At 56.7% G+C, this 18,128-nt stretch overlaps 1 protein-coding gene across 1 annotated transcript in view; it reads right to left on the minus strand.

The window, feature by feature from the left end:
* Positions 1 to 17,920, minus strand: part of FIGNL2 (fidgetin like 2) — a 32,646-nt gene extending 14,726 nt beyond the window's left edge. The window contains exon 1 of the mRNA XM_045462937.1: positions 17,647 to 17,920. The gene's annotated coding sequence lies outside the window, so the exon portion shown is untranslated. The remainder of the gene's footprint in view (positions 1 to 17,646) is intronic.
* Between the last annotated feature and the right edge of the window lie 208 nt (positions 17,921 to 18,128).

Below are 18,128 nucleotides of genomic sequence, written 5' to 3' on the forward strand. Positions count from 1 at the left end.
CGCCTCAACCTGTTGTTCGTTGTAGCACTCACCATAATCCGCCCTACTGGTTACTCTGCTGAACCCACTAGAAAGTTCCTTGAAATCAGGGAAACAATGGTTTAAAAGTTCCTGTGTTGCTATTTGTTTCCTTCTCTTCCATCCTCTGCCCCCAAGCACCTAGAACAGCGCTGGGCACACATTAAGTTGTTGTTTTTTGTTTTTTTTTTAATGTTTGTTTATTTTGGAGAGAGAAAGTGAGAGACAGAGCACGAGCCAGGAAGGGCCAGAGAGAGAGGGAGACACAGAATCTGAAGCAGGCTCCAGTCTCTGAGCTGTCAGCACAGAACCCACGAACCACAAGATCATGTACGACCTGAGCCGAATTCAGACACTCAACCGACTGAGCCACCCAGGCACCCTACACAATAAGTTTTTAATAGACTATACAATGTATGGATGGATGTTTGAGCCAATAGATGAGCAAAGAGGCCGGAAATCACCTCTGTGTCCAAAGAAAGAGTGAAAGGGTAACTCCATCTGAGCCGCATGAAATGGTGAGGGTGGCAGGAGGCAAAGCCAGGGGAGACTCCTTCAGGAATGGATAGGGAAAGGGTGTCCAGAGTGATCTGGCTGGAGTTGAAGGGCACCCAGCTGAGCCCCCCAGGACCCCACCTAGCCTTTTTAAGAAAAATCTTCCTCCTTCTCTCTTCCCGAAGTTAGGCCTCTGGGAGAGGACAAAAGGGGCACTGGAATTCCCATCAAAGGCCACTGGACACATGGTAAAGAGATCAGGACCCTTGGGATCCTGCTTCCTCGAGGTAGTGAGGCCTCCCCGCCAGTCTGGCTCCTCTCTGGGGTGGGAGGTGTGTAGGGGGGTGTGCTGTGGCCCTGGACTCCTCATATGTCAAATGCCAAACAGCAGGAGGTCAGCCTGAGCAGAGCTGGCCAAGCAGCCCCCATCTGGGCTGTGTGTGTGCGCACACACGCGCTGGGGGGAGGGGAGAGTGTAGAAATCCCTGCCTGTGTCCGCGGTCAGGGCCACAGACAAGCTGCGACCATCTGTTGTCTTCTTGAGAGGCCAGTCCAGGGGCCTAGCGTCCTTGTGGATAAACCATCGCTTTCCCCTGGCCTTTTAGTGTTTGCAAAGAACTTTCACAGTTACCATTTGCTTTCACCCTCACATCTTGCCTGCCAGCTAAGCGTAGTCTCCCCATTTTACAGAAGGTGAAATGCAGGCTCAGAGAAAAGGAGTGATTCTCTCAAGGTCATAATAGCTAGTAAGAGAGGAAGCTGGGACCCTCAGCCCATTCTGCCAGCCCCTCCCTACCCCAGCCTTGACCAAGGTGCCTGGGCACCAAACACTCAGGCGTAGCCCTTCCATCCATCCCTGGCTCACTGTTCAGCTCCAGCTCCAGCTTGCCCCGTAGCCCCCTCTTCCAGAAAACCTTTAGGACCGACACCACCAAGGAAGTTCTGAAGATGCCTCTAAGTATAGAGCTCTGTACAGCCACTCCTTTCCCACCCTGGGCTATTGATCTGTCTGCTGATCTGTTGGTTTGACCCCCTCATGTCCGAGGACCTCTTAAGGGCAGTGCAGCCATACACAGGAACAGATGATTCCCTAACCTCTTGGGGTCCACCCTGGGTCTGGGGAGAGAGCATCTCATGCTGGGAGGAGCCCTACCCAAGGTCGCACAGCCAGGAAGGGATTTGCACCCAAGAGCTTGGCTTCACCCCTGATCAGAGCCCTGAGTCCTGTGCTGTCCAAATCACAGCCACTAGCCACAGGTGGCTATTCAAATTCAAATGCGTTACAATGTATGAATTACTTTTAAATGTAAGTCATTTATTATCATTTATTAATTACCAAAATAAAAAATGTATTATGAAAGTGAAGTTAGGGGCGCCTGGGTGGCGCAGTCGGTTAAGCGTCCGACTTCAGCCTGGTCATGATCTCGCGGTCCTTGAGTTCGAGCCCCGCGTCAGGCTCTGGGCTGATGGCTCAGAGCCTGGAGCCTGTTTCCGATTCTGTGTCTCCCTCTCTCTCTGACCCTCCCCCGTTCATGCTCTATCTCTCTCTGTCCCAAAATAAATAAACGTTGAAAGTGAAGTTAAATTTAAATTTCGGTTTCTCAACGGCTCTTGCCACACCCCAAGCGCTCCGCAGTCATGTGTGGTAGTGTCAGCCATGTCGGACAGTGCAGACACAGCACATTCCCGTCACTGCAGAAAGTTCTATTGGACAGCGATGCTCTAATCCCAGCCAGGGCTCCATTCTGCAGCCAGGGTGCTTCCCACTACAACCGGAGCCTCCAAAGCTTTCTCTTCAACTTGAATGGAGCCTCCCTCCCTAGGGTCTCCAGGTAGACTTTGCTGGGACTCAGACTCTTTTCCTTAGGATTTCTGGGAAGTTTTCTGGCTAGGCAGGGCTCCAGGGGCCAGGAAGGGAGGGCTGACTAGCTGGACCAGCCCCTCCCCACCAGCCCACCCTGTCCTCAAGCTCAGGGCAGGAGAGGAGGGGCAGGCTGAAGAAGAGAGGACGGTAGGACAGGACAGTTTGTCATCTGGCCCTTCCGGCTGCGCTTCCTTCCCTCCACACCCCCTCAGCTGCTCAACACCCCTCCCCTTTGCCTACCATCCTCATCCTCATCAAATCCCAAGGACAGATGGGGGCCGGCTGCAGGAAACGTGACCACAGCGAAAGCACTCTCAAATGGCAACAGAGTCTGGGGGTCACAGTTGTGTCCCCCGAGGCCTGGCCTGTCCCTCATGTCCGGCCTCTGTGGGCTGGGACTGGGCTAAAGCGAATTTCAGGGAAGGGGGAGGGTACTCAGGAATCTTAGAGGGAGGTTTAGGAGTCTGTAGGTGCTGGATTATTCCAGCAGACACAGCCCCAGTTAAAAATGCAGTCACTCATGTGGTCACTCATCCATCCAGCCATTCAACACACCCTAAGTCCCCACCACGTCAAGATGTAATAAGAGGATGGAAAGATGGACAGGTGGGCTCCCCAACCAGCTTGACCAGGTAGCTTGTTCTGGACTTAATCCTCTGTTCAGGCTAGATGAAGATCCTTTGTCTCTGCCCAGTGGTCTGAGCAGGATGGACACCCCCCAACCCCCTCCCTTCAAACAGGCGCACATGCACGCGCATGCATACACATACACACACACACACACACACACACACACTCCCAGCTGCTGCCATGAACCCCCCCCTCCCATGGTCTCTCTGGCCAATCACAGCACTGAAGGGTAAGTCCCATTGCCCAGCAGCCCCCAGGGAGTGTATTAGCACATTTGAACCGCTCAACCTGCAATGACAAAGCCTGGGGCCTTGGGAGGAGACACAGCAGGAGGGGTGGGGGCCTGTGGGGAGCTTTCCTCCCTCCTCTCCCAGGGGAAAGCTCAGGAGTAGATTAAGCATTCTGGGGCACAGAGGAATTTGGGGGCCCCAGCTCCAGCAGTGAATAAGCGATCCATAAAATCCCAATTTACACACTCACTGATCAAACGGCCCATCTACTACCCCAGGAGGTTGGGGGTGGCTGCTGGGCTTCCCCCACTCTTGCAGAAGGTCCTGGGGAGCCTGGACCCGGGACACAGGTTCCCAGCGTTTTATCTGCAGACTCGGGCCCACCCCCAAGCTCCTAGAGGGGCATCCGTCCTAGGGCCTGGACCAGCCTGGACCCGCTGTGATCCGGCGGCCTCTGGGGGAGGAGGCTCGCCTGGCGGCCATCTTTGTCTGCCCTCCGCGAATAACGGCTATGTCTCTCCGGGGCTGCCCCGGGGCTGCCAGGGCTGACATCAGTTTCATCAGAGCTGCTAATCACTTTTCCAGCTCTGAAACTCTTCTCCCCGCCCCTTTCTTTCCAACAGCCCCTCCATGTTTCCTCTTGGCCCTACTTCTGGTGCCGTCGCTGCTGGGGCATGCTCCGATTCCTTCCTTCCACCGCCACACCTCTTCCCTCCCCCTGGCTAGGAACACCGCTGGCGGCGGGGTGGGTACCGGTTCTCTATCCCTAACCCACCTCCCTGGACACACCAGGTAGGGAGAACTAGCCTAGTTGTTACCCTTGCCCCTTCCCCCAAAATAAACACATTTTGTCTTCACCCGCCTAAATTTTGTTTGCTTCACTTAGCTAAGGCTGCCTGGGATTTCAGCAACAGAAGACCATTCTCATTCACAAACATCCTCTTTGATTTATTTATTTTTTTAAGTTTATTCATTTATTTTTTAGAGAGAGAGTGAGCAGGGGAGAAGCAGAGAGAGAGGGAAAGAGAGAGAATCCCAAGCACGCTCCACACTGTCACCGCAGAGCCGGATGTGGGGCTCGATCTCATGATCTCATGAACCAGGAGGTCGTGACCTGAGCCGAAATCAAGAGTCGGGCGCTTAACCGATTGAGCCACCCAGGCGCCCCACAAACATCCTCTTTTATTTATTTTTTTTTTTAATTTTTTTTTTTTCAACGTTTATTCATTTTTGGGACAGAGAGAGAGCATGAACGGGGGAGGGGCAGAGAGAGAGGGAGACACAGAATCGGAAACAGGCTCCAGGCTCTGAGCCATCAGCCCAGAGCCTGACGCGGGGCTTGAACTCACGGACCGCGAGATCGTGACCTGGCTGAAGTCGGACGCCTAACCGACTGCGCCACCCAGGCGCCCCAACAAACATCCTCTTTTAAACCACGCGCACCCCTGGGAGCTTCCTGGCCATCAGCCACTCACCCCTCGTGAAGGTTAGCAAGGCTGATTGGCTCTGCCTACCGCCTGGTTGAGATGAGCTGCACTGAGCAAGTACACATTTTCAGCACATTTGACAGTAAGTCTTTAGGGCAGGGAATTGCTTTAAAGGCAGCAGCCCACTCTGCCACGCCCCCTTCTCACCGCCTGCGTACATTGGGTGTGGACTGGACTTCAACTTCTGAGCCCAGGGGATGGGACAGGAAGGGAGGGAGGGGTCACCCTATGGAGTGCTTTCCAGAGGGCTCAGGAGGTCAGGCTGTCTCCCAGGGGCCCCTGCATGCTGGGCTGGGGCTAGATCTCCACGATGTCCGTCAGCCCTGGCAACAGGCTGCTAGACAAGGAGTGTGATGCAAGTCAGTTCTACAGTAGGACTCACTCCTTCCCTTCCCTTAACCCCTCCCCGCCCTGCTTTCCTCACCTTCATGGGCTGCCTCCATGGACCCTCGAATGCAGCCTGGACCCATTAGCAGCTGGAGTCAGGCAGGTGTCTGAAAGGCTGACCCAAGGCGGGGTCTCTGCGCCCACCCTGTCAGGCCTGGGGTGTCCATCTGGGGGTCCAGGTCCCACCTCCCTCCCGTGGTTCAGATGGTGCAGGAGTCAAGTGTCAATCTCTGTTTCCTCTGGTGTGAAATAGGGGTGGGGCGGGGGGCACCCAGCATCTCCCTCACGGGCTGCCCTGAGGGCAAGGAAGGAAGAGTGGTACTTTTAAGACTCTCCAGAATGGGACCAGGGCTTGGGGCAGGACCTAGGGCAGGCTCTGACTTGACCAGGTGCTTCAGGCTGGGTAGAGTAGGGGAGGGGGCAGATGCTCTCTGAGGCCAAAACAACCCAACAGACGTGAGGGACCCCAAGGAGAGAAGTTGTGCCCTGAGTGGAGAGCACCGACCGGCAGGGTGAAGTCCCTGTCCTGCCCCTGACTGGCCTTCGGGTGGGTCTGAAGAAGCTGTGGGGGACCTGAGCTCAGCGTCACTGAAGCCACAGCTTCCTAAGACATCCTAGCCTGGCTCCTGGCCCCTCTGACCTGTGTTCTGGGCCAGCTCTCACCAGCTCCTCTCCTGCTGATAGAGGCAGGAGCCCCAGGGCCCTGCCACACCTCCCACCCCCACCCCCACCCCACCACTCCGAAACTGCCCGGCCAAGGTCACATGCCTCTTCACGTCCATCCTGAGGGCCCCCCACACCAGACCCAACTTCAACCTGAGCCACACTTTTCATCGCGCCTGAGAATCTAGAGGATAGATGAGACGCTTTCGGGCCTCATGGATGCCCACCAAGACCTCAGACTCCATGTGCCCAGAGAAAACATCTCTGTCTTCTCTCCCCAGGATCCATTCACCCAGCCTGGACTCCCTGGAGTCCTCGTGTCTCTCTACCTCTTGCAGCCTCCTTGCATCTAGCTGGTCATTGAGTCCCCTTCACACTGTCTGAAATGACCTGCAGCTCCCCCGCCTCCCACCATGGCTGGCCCCACGTCTGGACTCCCTGTCTCTCCCCCCTAACCCTTCTTCTGGACGGCCGCCAGGGGTTTCTACAGACTCAACCCTCCCCTGACCTCAGAGGGGGCCTCAAACCCCTTAGCCCAGCGCCAGAGGTGGCTCAGTGTGTCCTTCCTCCAGCCTCAGGCTCTGCCATTCTGGACCCCTCCAGCCACATGGGTCCATTCTCCGGGCAAGACACACTCATACTTCTAGGCCTTTGCTCCATGTTCCAAAATGCCTTCTTCCCAGTTCTGCAGTGGGGGTGCTCCCACACTGTTATGTCACTTTGGTTTTGTTTTTGCTTTGTTTTTTGTTTTTTGGTTTTTTTTAACTAGGCTCCATGCCTAATGTGGGCCTTGAACTCACGACCTGAAAATCGCATGCTCTACCAACTGAGAGAGCCGGGCACCCCTATTATGTCACTTCGATACTGTTGCTGGCTTCTTCTTGGGTGCCCCGAGCAAGTGCCCTGCACTTCTGTCCTGCCACTCAAAGGCCTTATTTGCAGTTGTCACTGGTTAAAATGGGCTCCCCATTTCCTCCCTGCTCAGATACCCCTGCCCCTGGGCCTTTGCACAGCACTTTTCTAGTCCAGCAGCCCAACCTTTCCCTGCCTGCCCTGTCCTCTCCCTCCCAAAGTCCTTTCCCCAGAAAACCTTCCCTGATACAATGGCTGTGGGAAGAGCAGGGCCTGTGGCGTTCTTCCTACAGTAAGTACTTGTTCTAGATAATTCCTCTTTTCTTTTTTTAAAATTTCTTTTATTATTTTTTTTAAAGTTTACTTATTTCTGCGTGGAGGTGGGGGGTGAGGGGGAAGGGGGACAGAGAGAGAGGGAGGGAGAGAATCCGAAGCCGGCCCCACACTCCGTGAGGAGCCGGACGTGGAACTCAAACTCATGAACTGTGAGATCATGACCGCAGCTGAAATCAAGAGTCAGACGCTTAACCGACTGAGCCACCCAGGCGCCCCAATAATTCCTCTTTTTAAAGATTATTTACTGGGACGCCTGGGTGGCTCAGTGAGTTAAGTGTCCAACTTCGGCTCAGCTCATGATCTCACGATGCGTGGGTTCGAGACCCGGGTCGGGCTCTGTGCTGACAGCTCGGAGCCTGGAGCCTGCTGTGGATTCTGTGTGTGTCTCTCTTTCTCTGCCCCTCCCCTGCTCGTACTCTGTCTCTCTCTCTCTCAAAAATAAATAAACATTAAAAAAATAAAGATTATTCACTTAAGCACAGTGGTTTGCAGGGGTGTGCTTCCCCACCCACCCCACCGCCGCTAGAGTCAGCCCCTCTCTGAGCCACTCAGCTTCTCACCACAGTATGGAGACAGTACCAGCCTTGTACGCACAAAGCTTGTGAGGGCTTCAATATGCAGACACTTGGATGCATCAAGCTTGTGCTCGGAGGAGGCCATGGCCCCAAGGCCATCAGGGTTGGGTGAGACCCTCCCAGAGTCTGTCTCCTCATGGGTCTGTATCTGGGGACCCTCCTCCCTGGGGACTGGGCCCTGGGTGGGTGTGGGTTGGAGGGTGAAGTCAGGGCTCCTGATCAGTGTTCAGTCATAGGCCCCTTTAAAAAAATTTGTTTTTAATTTTTTTTAACATTTACTCTTGAAGGAGAGAGATAGAACGTGAGTGGGGGAGGGGCAGAGAGAGAGGGAGGCACAGAATCCGAAGTAGGCTCCAGGCTCTGAGCTGTCAGCACAGAGCCCGACGCGGGGCTCAAATTCAGGAACTGTGAGATCACGACCTGAGTGAAGTCGGTCGCCCAACTGACTGAACCACCCAGGCGACCCTAAAAAAAATGTTTTTAAGTAAGCTTTATGCCCAGTGTAGGGCTTGAACTCACGACCCCAAGATCAGGAGTCACATGCTCCGGGGTGCCTGGCTGGCTCAATCGGTTAAGTGTCCAACTTTGGCTCAAGTCATGATCTTGCAATTTGCAAGTTCCAACCCTGCATCGGGCTCTGTGCTGACAGCTCAGAGCCTGGAGTCGCCTTCAGATTCTGTGTCTCTCTCTCTGTTCCTCCTCTGCTCACGGCCTCTGTCTCTCTCTCTCTCTCTCAAAATAAATAAATAAACATTAAAAAAAAAAAAAAAAAAAGAGTGGCACGCTCTACCAATGGTGCCAGGAAGGTACCCCAGTCATCTACCCCTTTTGCTGTCTGGTAAACCTGTGGTCTGTTCAAAACCACATTTTTTTTTTTTTTAATTTTTTTTTTTCAACGTTTATTCATTTTTGGGACAGAGAGAGACAGAGCATGAACGGGGGAGGGGCAGAGAGAGAGGGAGACACAGAATCGGAAACAGGCTCCAGGCTCTGAGCCATCAGCCCAGAGCCCGACGCGGGGCTCGAACTCACGGACCGCGAGAGTGTGACCTGACTGAAGTCGGACGCTTAACCGACTGCGCCACCCAGGCGCCCCTGTTCAAAACCACTTTTTCAGCGCGCGTGGGTGGCTCAGTTAGTTAAGCATCCAACTTCGGCTCAGGTCATGATCTCCCAGTTGGTGAGTTCGAGCCCCACATCGGGCTCTTTGCTGACAGCTCAGAGCCTGGAGCCTGCTTCCCATTCTGTGTCTCCCTCTCTCTCTGCCCCTCCCCCACTCGCACTCTGTCTTTCTCTTTCCCAAAAATAAACATTGTAGGGGCTCCTGGATGGCTCAGTTGGTTAAGCGTCTGACTTCAGCTCAGGTCATGATCTCACGGTGCGTGAGTTCAAGCCTCACGTTGGGCTCTGTGCCTCACAGCTCACAGCCTGGATCCTGATTCAGATTCTGTGTCTCACTCTCTCTGCCCCTCCCCTGCTCGCACTCTGTCTCTCTCAAAAAAATAAACATTTAAAATTTTAAAAATAATAATAATTAAATTAAATTTAAAAAGAAACATTTAAAAAATAAAATAAAAAATTTAGGGGCACCTGGGTGGCTCAGTCAGTTGAGTGTCTGACTTGATTTTGGCTCAGGTCATGATCTCACCGTTCATGGGCTGCATTGGGCTCTGGGGTCTGCACTGACACCAAGTGCGGATCTTAGCTGCCCCCCTCCCCTGCCCCCCTATAGCCCAGGAGCCCACTTGGAGTCTCTCTCCCTCTTTCTCTGCCCTTCCCCCACATCTGTGTTTGCATGCACTCTCTCACACACACACAAAATAAGTAAACACTAAGAAACAAAAATAAAAAATAAAAAAACGTAACAATCACAATAAAACTAAAAAAGACATGAGGCTACAAAAGGAATTAATAACATTAGAATACAGTTTCACCCATGAACTCCTCAGGGGTTGAAAACCACAAGTCTCAGCCCAAAAGACCAGATAGAACCCCCTCTCCACCCACCACCCCTCCCCTCGGCCAGGTTTAAGATCCAAAGTTGACTTGAGTCAATTTGGGTGGCATGTGACCTCCAAAAAGGGGGTGTGATCCTTAAGCTTTAAGGACTGGGTGTTATCCTATGTTCCTAGGGCCCCAAATATGCTGCCCCCCCCCACCCGCCATGCACGGGGGTAGGTGGGAGACACAGAACCAGGCTGAGCAGAGGGAGGGAAGCAGGCCCAGCCGCCCACCCAGGCTTCCCCAGTAGCCACCCCTGCCCCCCTCGTAGGCCCTTCCCAGCCCTGGGGGTGCTGAGCTGAGTAACTCCAGCTATGCGGCCTGGCCGGTCTACCTGGGCGTGAGTGGGCAGGGCTACATCCTCATGGGGGTGGCCCCCCCCATACCCGCAAGGCCACAGGAACAGAGGTGGAAAGAGAAACCGGGGAGAGGGTGCTAGGCAAAGACTGACCCACCGCGACAGCTCCTTCTGTCTGTCTGCTCCTGTACGGGATCCTAGCACACTCTCCAAGCACAGTTCTAAGGGACCTCTGCAGAGTAGTTCACTGAATCCACAGAACGACGCTGGGAAGCAGGTACAGCTGTTAGTCCCGTGTTATAGAGGAGGAAACTGAGGCACAGTCCGCTCGGCTCAGTCACCAAGCTAGGGCGTGGTGACACCCACGGGGGCTTTTCAGCCCAGAGGCTTCTCTGCCTCTCCTGCCAGAAGCAGTTGTTAATGTTCCCATTTCACAGCTAAGAAAATGGAGGTATCAGTTGATTCCCACCATCCTCATCGACCTCCCCTGCCCCCCTGTAGCCCTCTTCCCTTGGTGCCCCCATCCGCAGCCACAGACCCCAGAGCTCAGCACATTCCAAAGCGGTTCCCGTGGGACCCTGCACCCTTGCAGGTCTGAGCCCCCAGCCCTCAGGGGAGTGATCAGAGAGGAGCAGGACAGCCACGGCGGGAGGTGGGGAGTGTTTACTCGGGAAAGAAAGATTCCGAGGACCCGTGTCTCCAAATCCCTGACCGACTATGACTGTCGGGCGGCTGGCTGTGTGCCTGTGCACGGCCACTCCACTCCCCACCCTCCTCGAATGAGGCGAACCCTCCAAGAAAGAGGTTTGGCTTCATGTTAGCTGTCTGAACGAGCTCCCCATCCATAGAGGCATTCAGCATGAGAGGCTCTCTGTCCTGAGAGGGGCACTCCGGGAAGGCTGAAGGGCTCCTCCTTCCTCTGTGCAGGTTTTCTGGGGCCTCCCCACTTGCATATCTAATAGGCCAAAGCCAACAAGCCACGGGACTGAACTCCCGGCCACCCCACCCCCACCCTCCGGCTGCCGTCCCCACCCCATTGAGGCGCGTCCATCGTTTTCAACAAGGGGTTCACGTCCCTAAAACTCCACCCTGAAAAAATAAAATTTTTAAAATAAAGATAAGCAATAAAAACTTTAACAAAAATTAAAAATACACGAGGCTACAAAAGGAACTAATAACATTAGAATACGGTTTTACCCGGGAACTCCTCAGGGGTCGTAGACCACAAGTCTCAGCCCAAAAGACTCGATAGAACCCCCCTCTCCGGCCCCACCACCCTTCCCCTCAGCCAGGTTTAAGATGAGTCCGTTTGGGCGACATGTGACCTCCAAAAAGCTTATGCTTTAAAGACTGGGTGATCCTATGTTCTCTGGCCCCGAATACCCTTCATCCTCCAGGATGGAAGATATGACCTAAGAATGGCCACCCCACGCAGGACACAGTCAGTCTGGAAAAAGAAGAGTACGGGTCAGGCCACTGATGGATGCCGTCTACAGAGCTGGGTGGAAGGGGTGAGTGCCCCCATGGCCAGTGTTTCCAGGGAGCCCCTCTGCCCCCAAAGACACCGACTGGCAGACCGGGTAGCTGTGGAATGCACGATGCAAGGGGCGGGGCGGGGAGTCTTTCTTCAGTATAACCTGAATCCCACCAGCTTTCTTTCCTCACTAGCCTAGAAAGGACAGATAGCCCCAGCCCCTTGAGCGTCCACGGGCCAAATAGGCCAGTCAGCTGCAGGGGGACATTCCCAGCTTCCTCCTAATTCTCACTGAATTGGGCCTTCTGCCACCTATGAACAGCCTCCCCCGGGGAAACTCAGTCTCCTTCGGATGCCACCGGTGATGCAGAGCCCTGCGGTCAGGTAGCTGGTCCCTTCCCCGAGTCCCTCCTCTCCAGCCCCTCTGGTGCTCCCTCCACAGCCCTAAGCAGCACCACTCTGCAGTCACTGACCCCCATCCGCACAGGGAAGCACCAGGAACGCAGTCCCTGAAAGCCCAGCCTGTCTCTTTGCCTCTTCTCTGGTGCCCAACTGTCCGGTAAGCTCCTTGAAAGTGGGACTGGGGGCGCCTGGGTGGCTCAGTCGGTTAAGCGGCCGACTTCGGCTCAGGTCCGTGAGTTCAAGCCCCGCGTCGGGCTCTGTGCTGACCGCTCAGAGCCTGGAGCCTGTTTCAGATTCTGTGTCTCCCTCTCTCTGACCCTCCCCCGTTCATGCTCTGTCTCTCTCTGTCTCAAAAATAAATAAACGTTAGAAAGTGGGACCGCATCAGACAATCATGGATGTTGGTGAAGAGCTACCCGGACAAACATCTCCGGGGCCTGGTACACGGCCTTGCCAAGGGGGCCGTGAGCCTGGCCACGCTTCCTGCTAGGTGCTTGGGGCAGAGCAAACAATGCCAGGGCTGGGGAATGTCCTCTGGTCCTCCCTGGCCACGTGGGAAGCCGAAGGCGATTATGGGAGATCTGCCCTGCTCAGGGCCTGGTGCTTAGGTGCCCAGTGAGTGTGCGGCAAGTCTCAGGGGCCCAGGAATCCCAACCCTGGCTGGGCCCCCTCTGGAGCCTGGCTGGGGTATCCCCAGAACCACAGGACACGGCAGGTGCTCAACACCGCGTTACTATGGGTAAAATGCCTCCTTGTCCTCACATCTCCCGACCCATCCCCGATTAATCCCAGCACAGGGCTAGGGACCAGGTGGCCTGAGCCTGCCTGGGCCATGAGGGCAGATAAAGAAGGTGTGCTTTTACCTCCCAGATTCCTGAGGTAGCCAAGCTGCCTCTCCTCTCCCCCACCTCCTGACCCCCCCCCCCCCTCTGCTCTGACTCGACTTTGGAGGGAGCTTTCAAAGATGGCCCAGAACTTTCATACACACGCCCTCTCTTTCTCCTTGCACCTACATGGGAGGTGGTTCTCCAGAGTCCCTGGGTTCTGAGTTACCGAGCAGCTCACCAGAGGCAGGCATGTACTTCAGAGACAAAAGGGCACACTATTTAAAATCAGGGCCTCTGTCACCTATGAACTCACTAGTGTCCTTATCCCCATTTTACAGACGAGAATTTGAGACCCAAACAGAGTGACTCATCTAGGGCAATTATCTGTAATTAGTGTCGGGGTCATTGTAGCCCAGGGCTTGGCCCCTAGGGTGGGGACCATGACTGGTCTTTTGTTTGTTTGTTTGTTAATGTTTATTTAATTTTGAGAGACAGATAAGGAGGCAGAGTAGAAGCAGGGGAGGGGCAGAGAGAGAGAGGGAGGCACCGAATCTGAAACAGGCTCCAGGCTCTGAGCCGTCAGCACAGAGCCCGATGCGGGGCTTGAACTCATGAACCATGAGATCATGACCTGAGCCGAAGTCAGACGCTTAACCGACTGAGCCACCCAGGCGCCCCCATGATTAGTCATTTTAAACGGGGCCAGGTTGGGGTGCCTGGCTGGCTCAGTCAGTAGAGCATGTGGCTGTGAGCTTGAGTTCGTGAGTTTCAGCCCCACGATGGGCATAGAGCTTACTTCAAAAAAATTTTTTAATTAAAAAAGAATAAAATAAAATGGGGTCAGTGTCACAGCCCTGTGGGAGACTGGCCTGTGACCAGAGCCGCGTTCTCCCATTCCCTGAGAACACCCCACCCCACCTCCAGTCCCCAAGATGAATTGCAAAGGCCGACCCTGCCAACACCTCAGCTCAAAAGGAAAAGAAAGCAAGGCACCCTCGTGGCTCCCATGCAGTCCCCTCTCTTTCGCTGGGTAATCGACAGCAATGACAGCCCTGAGCCCTGTCACCTGCATTCCTGAGCAGCCCTCACAGCACACAGTCATTCAAGACTGGAACTCGGGGCTCCCGGCTCCCGCCTGTTGCCTCATTTAATCCTCACGATTACACTCAGGAGAGCACCATTTCGCAGGTGAGATATGGAGTGTTCAATACGTGCTACTTAAGTGTTCATTACGACTCGAGACACTTACGAAAATGCTCAGAAAAGAGTTAGACTTTCTTGCCAATCGACCATGTTCCTGGGGACGAGTAGACTCCAAAACAGAACAAAACAAAACAAAAAACCCCTGAACGTCCTCTCTCCAGGCAACACACTCAGAGACGACATGACCAGCCCTTACCCCAACACAGGCAGCGTGAACCCTTCCCAGTTGAAGGCTGGCCCAGCAGCCTTGCTGGGAATAAGGAATAAGGCCATGAAGACAGCGCTGAGTGTGGAGGTCAGGAGTCCTGGGCTACCAGCCTACCTTGGCCCTCTGCATATCAGAGGGGGACCGGACTAGAGGGAGGTCTTCATGCAGGGTCCCCGTGGGCTTCAGAGGGCCCAAGAACCCTTGGAGGCAGAATGCAAAGGCTAGGGTCAACTGAAAGTGCATTTTGGGGGAACAGCTTTCATCAATCCCTCTGAGGGGCCCGTAAATCAGAAGAATTGTTGGGCGATCTTGAAGACCCCCTTCCATCCCTAGTGCTCTTGGGCTATATGCATTTCAGCAGAAACCCACTCCCCATCCTTCAAGGCTGTCTCCGCTGCAGCTCTGGGAAACTCTCAGGTTTCCTGCTTCTTTGCGGCAGAAGGCTTGGGACCCAAGGCTATGCAAGGTCTCTCCTGTTTTGATCCCCCTCACTAGCCTACCAGCTCCCAGAAGGGAGCAGGGCCAGCCAAGGGCCCCATGGCCGGCCCAGTGTGGCTGGCCCCAACCCACAGCTTCTGTCCACTGGAAGGCGGGGGCTGTCAGTGCTGCGGACCACAGGTGCACCCGGAACTTAGGTCCACCTCTCCCTGCTGCAGTCCTGGAAATTTACTGAGCCACACTTTCTACGGGGAGCCTGGTTTTCATTAAATCAGGGAAAGGAGTCATTAACTGCCAGCCAAGTCAAGAAGAAGCGAAGTTCTGCTAGAAGGCATGGGGAGGGTGAGGGAGACCAGCCTGTCCCCTGCCCTCCCTGGCTGACCGATGGTGGGGGGAGGGGGAGGCAGGGAGGCTGGGCTCCTAAGGGCCCAACAACTGCAGCAGCAGGAGCTGGGGGTGGAGAGTGGGGGCAGTCGTGGCCCAGATAATAAGCAATTGTTAATGTGATCCATATGGATCCTGACTGGCCTCTCTGTTTAACAGGATGATAATGGCAGGGAAAGAATGCTGGTCTGTGGGGAAAGGAAGGGGCAAAGTCCTCCCCAACTTGGGGGGTGGGGGAGGGTCAGCAATGAGGAGGAGGAGGAGGAGGAGGAGGAGGAGACCCACCCAGGGGTCTCCACCCACCCAGGAGTGCAAAGCTATTTGCCAGAGTGGCCAGATTCCATGCTTTGCAGGCTGCCCTCACCAAATCCGTTGTATTCAGCCGACAGATATTCACAGAGCAACCACAAGGTGCCAGGCTCTGTGCCAGGCCCGGCGTGGGCAGGGTGCAGGGAAGTGTGGGCTCCATCCCTATCCTCCAGGAGGCAAAGCCTAGTGTGGACTCAGCCACAAAAGCTGAAGGGAGGCACAGGTGCAGGGCTTGGAGAACATGGCAGGAGGAGCAAGTGACAAGAGCTAGGGGCTCTGGGGAGGCTACAGGGAGGAAGTATGGCATCTGAGCTGGGCCTTGAAGAATGAGGAGGTTGTGGAGAGACAGGGACAATGGGGAAGGCATTTGGCTGAGGGAAGAGCAAGAGCAAAGGCAGAGAAGCGTGAAATTGCGTGGAGAGTCTGAGATCTCAGCAATAAAGCTGCAGCCCAGGCAGGGGAGGGGAAGGGACCCTTGCTCCATAAAAAGCTGTGGCCATGGATGACCAGGAGGAAGGCAGGAAAGGGCCCTTGGAACAACACACACTGGTCCGGTCCCTCTCCCCTACCCCGCTCCACGCTGTGTGCTGGAATTATCCACCCATGGGATCCTCAGCCCAACCTACTCTTAGACCACAGCCAGAAAATCCCAAAGGGCCTCAGAGGCCAAACTCCATCCTGTGCCTCTCAGCCCCCACTTCTCCTGGGAAGATGGAGGTCCCCCCCCCCCCGCCCCCCTCGGAGGAATTAGGTTATCTGGGACTCACCAGGGGCAACTCCACTGCCCTACAGAGCTAAATTCCCTTTGGCCCAAGAGGACTTTCCCCCAGAAGGTATTACAGCCAGGGCGAGGGGCGCTCCTCACTGGGGTTGCTGCTGCGGACACCAATAGATTGAAGTGGAAATAAATGAAATGGTGTTAAATATGGGAAAGGGGGATTTACGAGGCCTGTCACCGCGTCCAGCGCAGCCAGCCGGCAAGCCCCGCCCCTTTCTCGCCCACCCCAGGAAGTCGCGCCCCGCCCCCTGCCCGCTGCCCAGCGGCCGCGGGGTCCGCGCTCCGCGGCCGGGTCCCGGCAGCGCCGCAGCACCCAGCCGCCCAGCGCGTGGGTCCTCCGGGGCCAAAGCTCAGCGGAGAATGACGGTTGCTCCCGGCCAGGAGGTCTGGGGAGGGGAACCTCAGCGCGGCGGTATCCAGGAGGGTGCACAGGGCATTCAGGCTGGATTCCAGAGGTTCTGGGTTTCCCTGTGCAGGTCAGGGGGCTTTGGACCCCGACACCATCCCTCCCACTCTAAAGACTCCACAAGGAAGGCTCTGGGCCCCGAGAACCGAGAAGTGCCCCCCTACAGAAGTCCAGAGTGGGCTGGAAACCAGAGCCCGGCTCCCCGCTGCCTGGCCCAGGGCAAGAGCCCGCTCAGCCGCGGCAGCCCGTGCGGACCACAACACAAACATTCTTCCGTCCTCTATTCTCCTCCAAATTAGGTATCCATGGAGACAGGGCCAGGCAGCCTGACAGCCCCACGGCCTAATCCTGATTTAGTGACCGTCCCTTTAACAGCCCACCCACCCGTCCACCCACCCCTGCGCTCCAGGCCGCCGCTGGGCGCAGGCCCCAGGCCGCTCGCTCGCTCCCCGCGCAGACCCTTCCCAGGCCTCCTCCGCCCTTGGAGCCGCTCCGGGACCGCGGGCGCTGGGGAAAGGGGGGCCCACATTTGCTAAGCACCTACTGTGTGCCCATCTTTCTGCGGAGGTCCCTCGACAGAGTGGGTTCCCAGCAAGGGAAGCTCTGTGCAGACCGAGAGGGCTCCTGGAGTGGGCAAGTTTAAGGGGCGCTCTCTAGAGAGCCGAGAGCTCAGAGGGTCCCCCTTGTAGCCAGTAGCCCACGGGTGAAGGTAAGTGCAGCTTTTTGCAACGCCCTGACTCTGAGATGGGGCTATGCTCTCCCCGGCCAGAAGAAAAGAAAGGAAGGGGGTGGGCGTTAGGGGCGCAGGGCCCTAAGTGGCCTCGGTCTCCTGTCACTGCCCCGTCACGATGCTGGGGAATCTCCGGGCCAGGAACCCAGCCCCCACCCCCTCCCACACACACACAGGGGCCGCTGGACAAAGACCTGACCGAGTGGGAGGGGCCTGCGGGCCGGCCCTCGGGCTCCGGACACAGGATCCTTCGGGGACCCGAACCCGCAGATCCTGGCTCCCCACCCCCCAATCCCGCAGGCTCCCCCCAGAGCCGGACGCTCGCTATTGCTGCAGCCTGCGCACCAAAGGGGGCGGCGAAGAGGGTGCCCGTCGGCGGCGGAGACGAGAGCCCCCTTGTCGGCCCTCCCCCTCCCCCCGGGAAGTGACCCTCGGCTCCCACGCACCCGCCCGGGTCTCTGGCTGGCCTTGCCCTTCGACCCTCGCCTAGTTGAACCCCGCGCCCCGCAGCCCCCGCCCTCTCTGGCCCTCACACTGCCCCGCGCCCGCGGACAAAGCTCCGGACACCCCGACCGAACGGTCACCACCCCCTGACCCCGGCCCGCCCGCGCGCTCCCGTGTCTGCCCCCGCCCGGGCCCGCGGCCCCGTACCTCGGCATCCCGGCCGGGTCCTAGGTGAGTGTGCGCGGCCTGGGGGGGCGTCCGGCCCCGGGGCCGGGGCGCGGGCCGGGGGCGACAGGCCGGGGCTGGGGGGCAGCGGCGCTCACCATCCTGGAGCCGCTACTGCTGCGGCTGCTGCGGCCGCCGCGGCCGGGAGCGGGACTGGGCAGTGGGGGTGGCCGGACAAGGGGCCGCCCCGGCTCCCCCCGCAGGCAGGACCCCCACCCCCACCCCCCGCCTCCCCTCGCCCGCCCCCAGAGCCCTCCCTCGCAGGCCTTTGCTCCCCTCCCCTTTCCCTGCTCCTCCCTCCCCTAATGCCCCTCCCTTCCCCCCAACTCCCGCCCCTTCTCTGGCCCTCTCCACCCCGGGCTCCTTCCCCGCCCTCCCCCACCTCGCCCCCGCCCCGCCCCCACCTCCCCTGGGCTCGCCCGGCCCCTCCTCTCAACCCTCCCGGCTTGGCCCCGCCCCCTCCC

The sequence above is a fragment of the Leopardus geoffroyi genome, chromosome B4, assembly GCF_018350155.1.
Source record: "Leopardus geoffroyi isolate Oge1 chromosome B4, O.geoffroyi_Oge1_pat1.0, whole genome shotgun sequence".
Lineage (NCBI taxonomy): Eukaryota > Metazoa > Chordata > Mammalia > Carnivora > Felidae > Leopardus > Leopardus geoffroyi.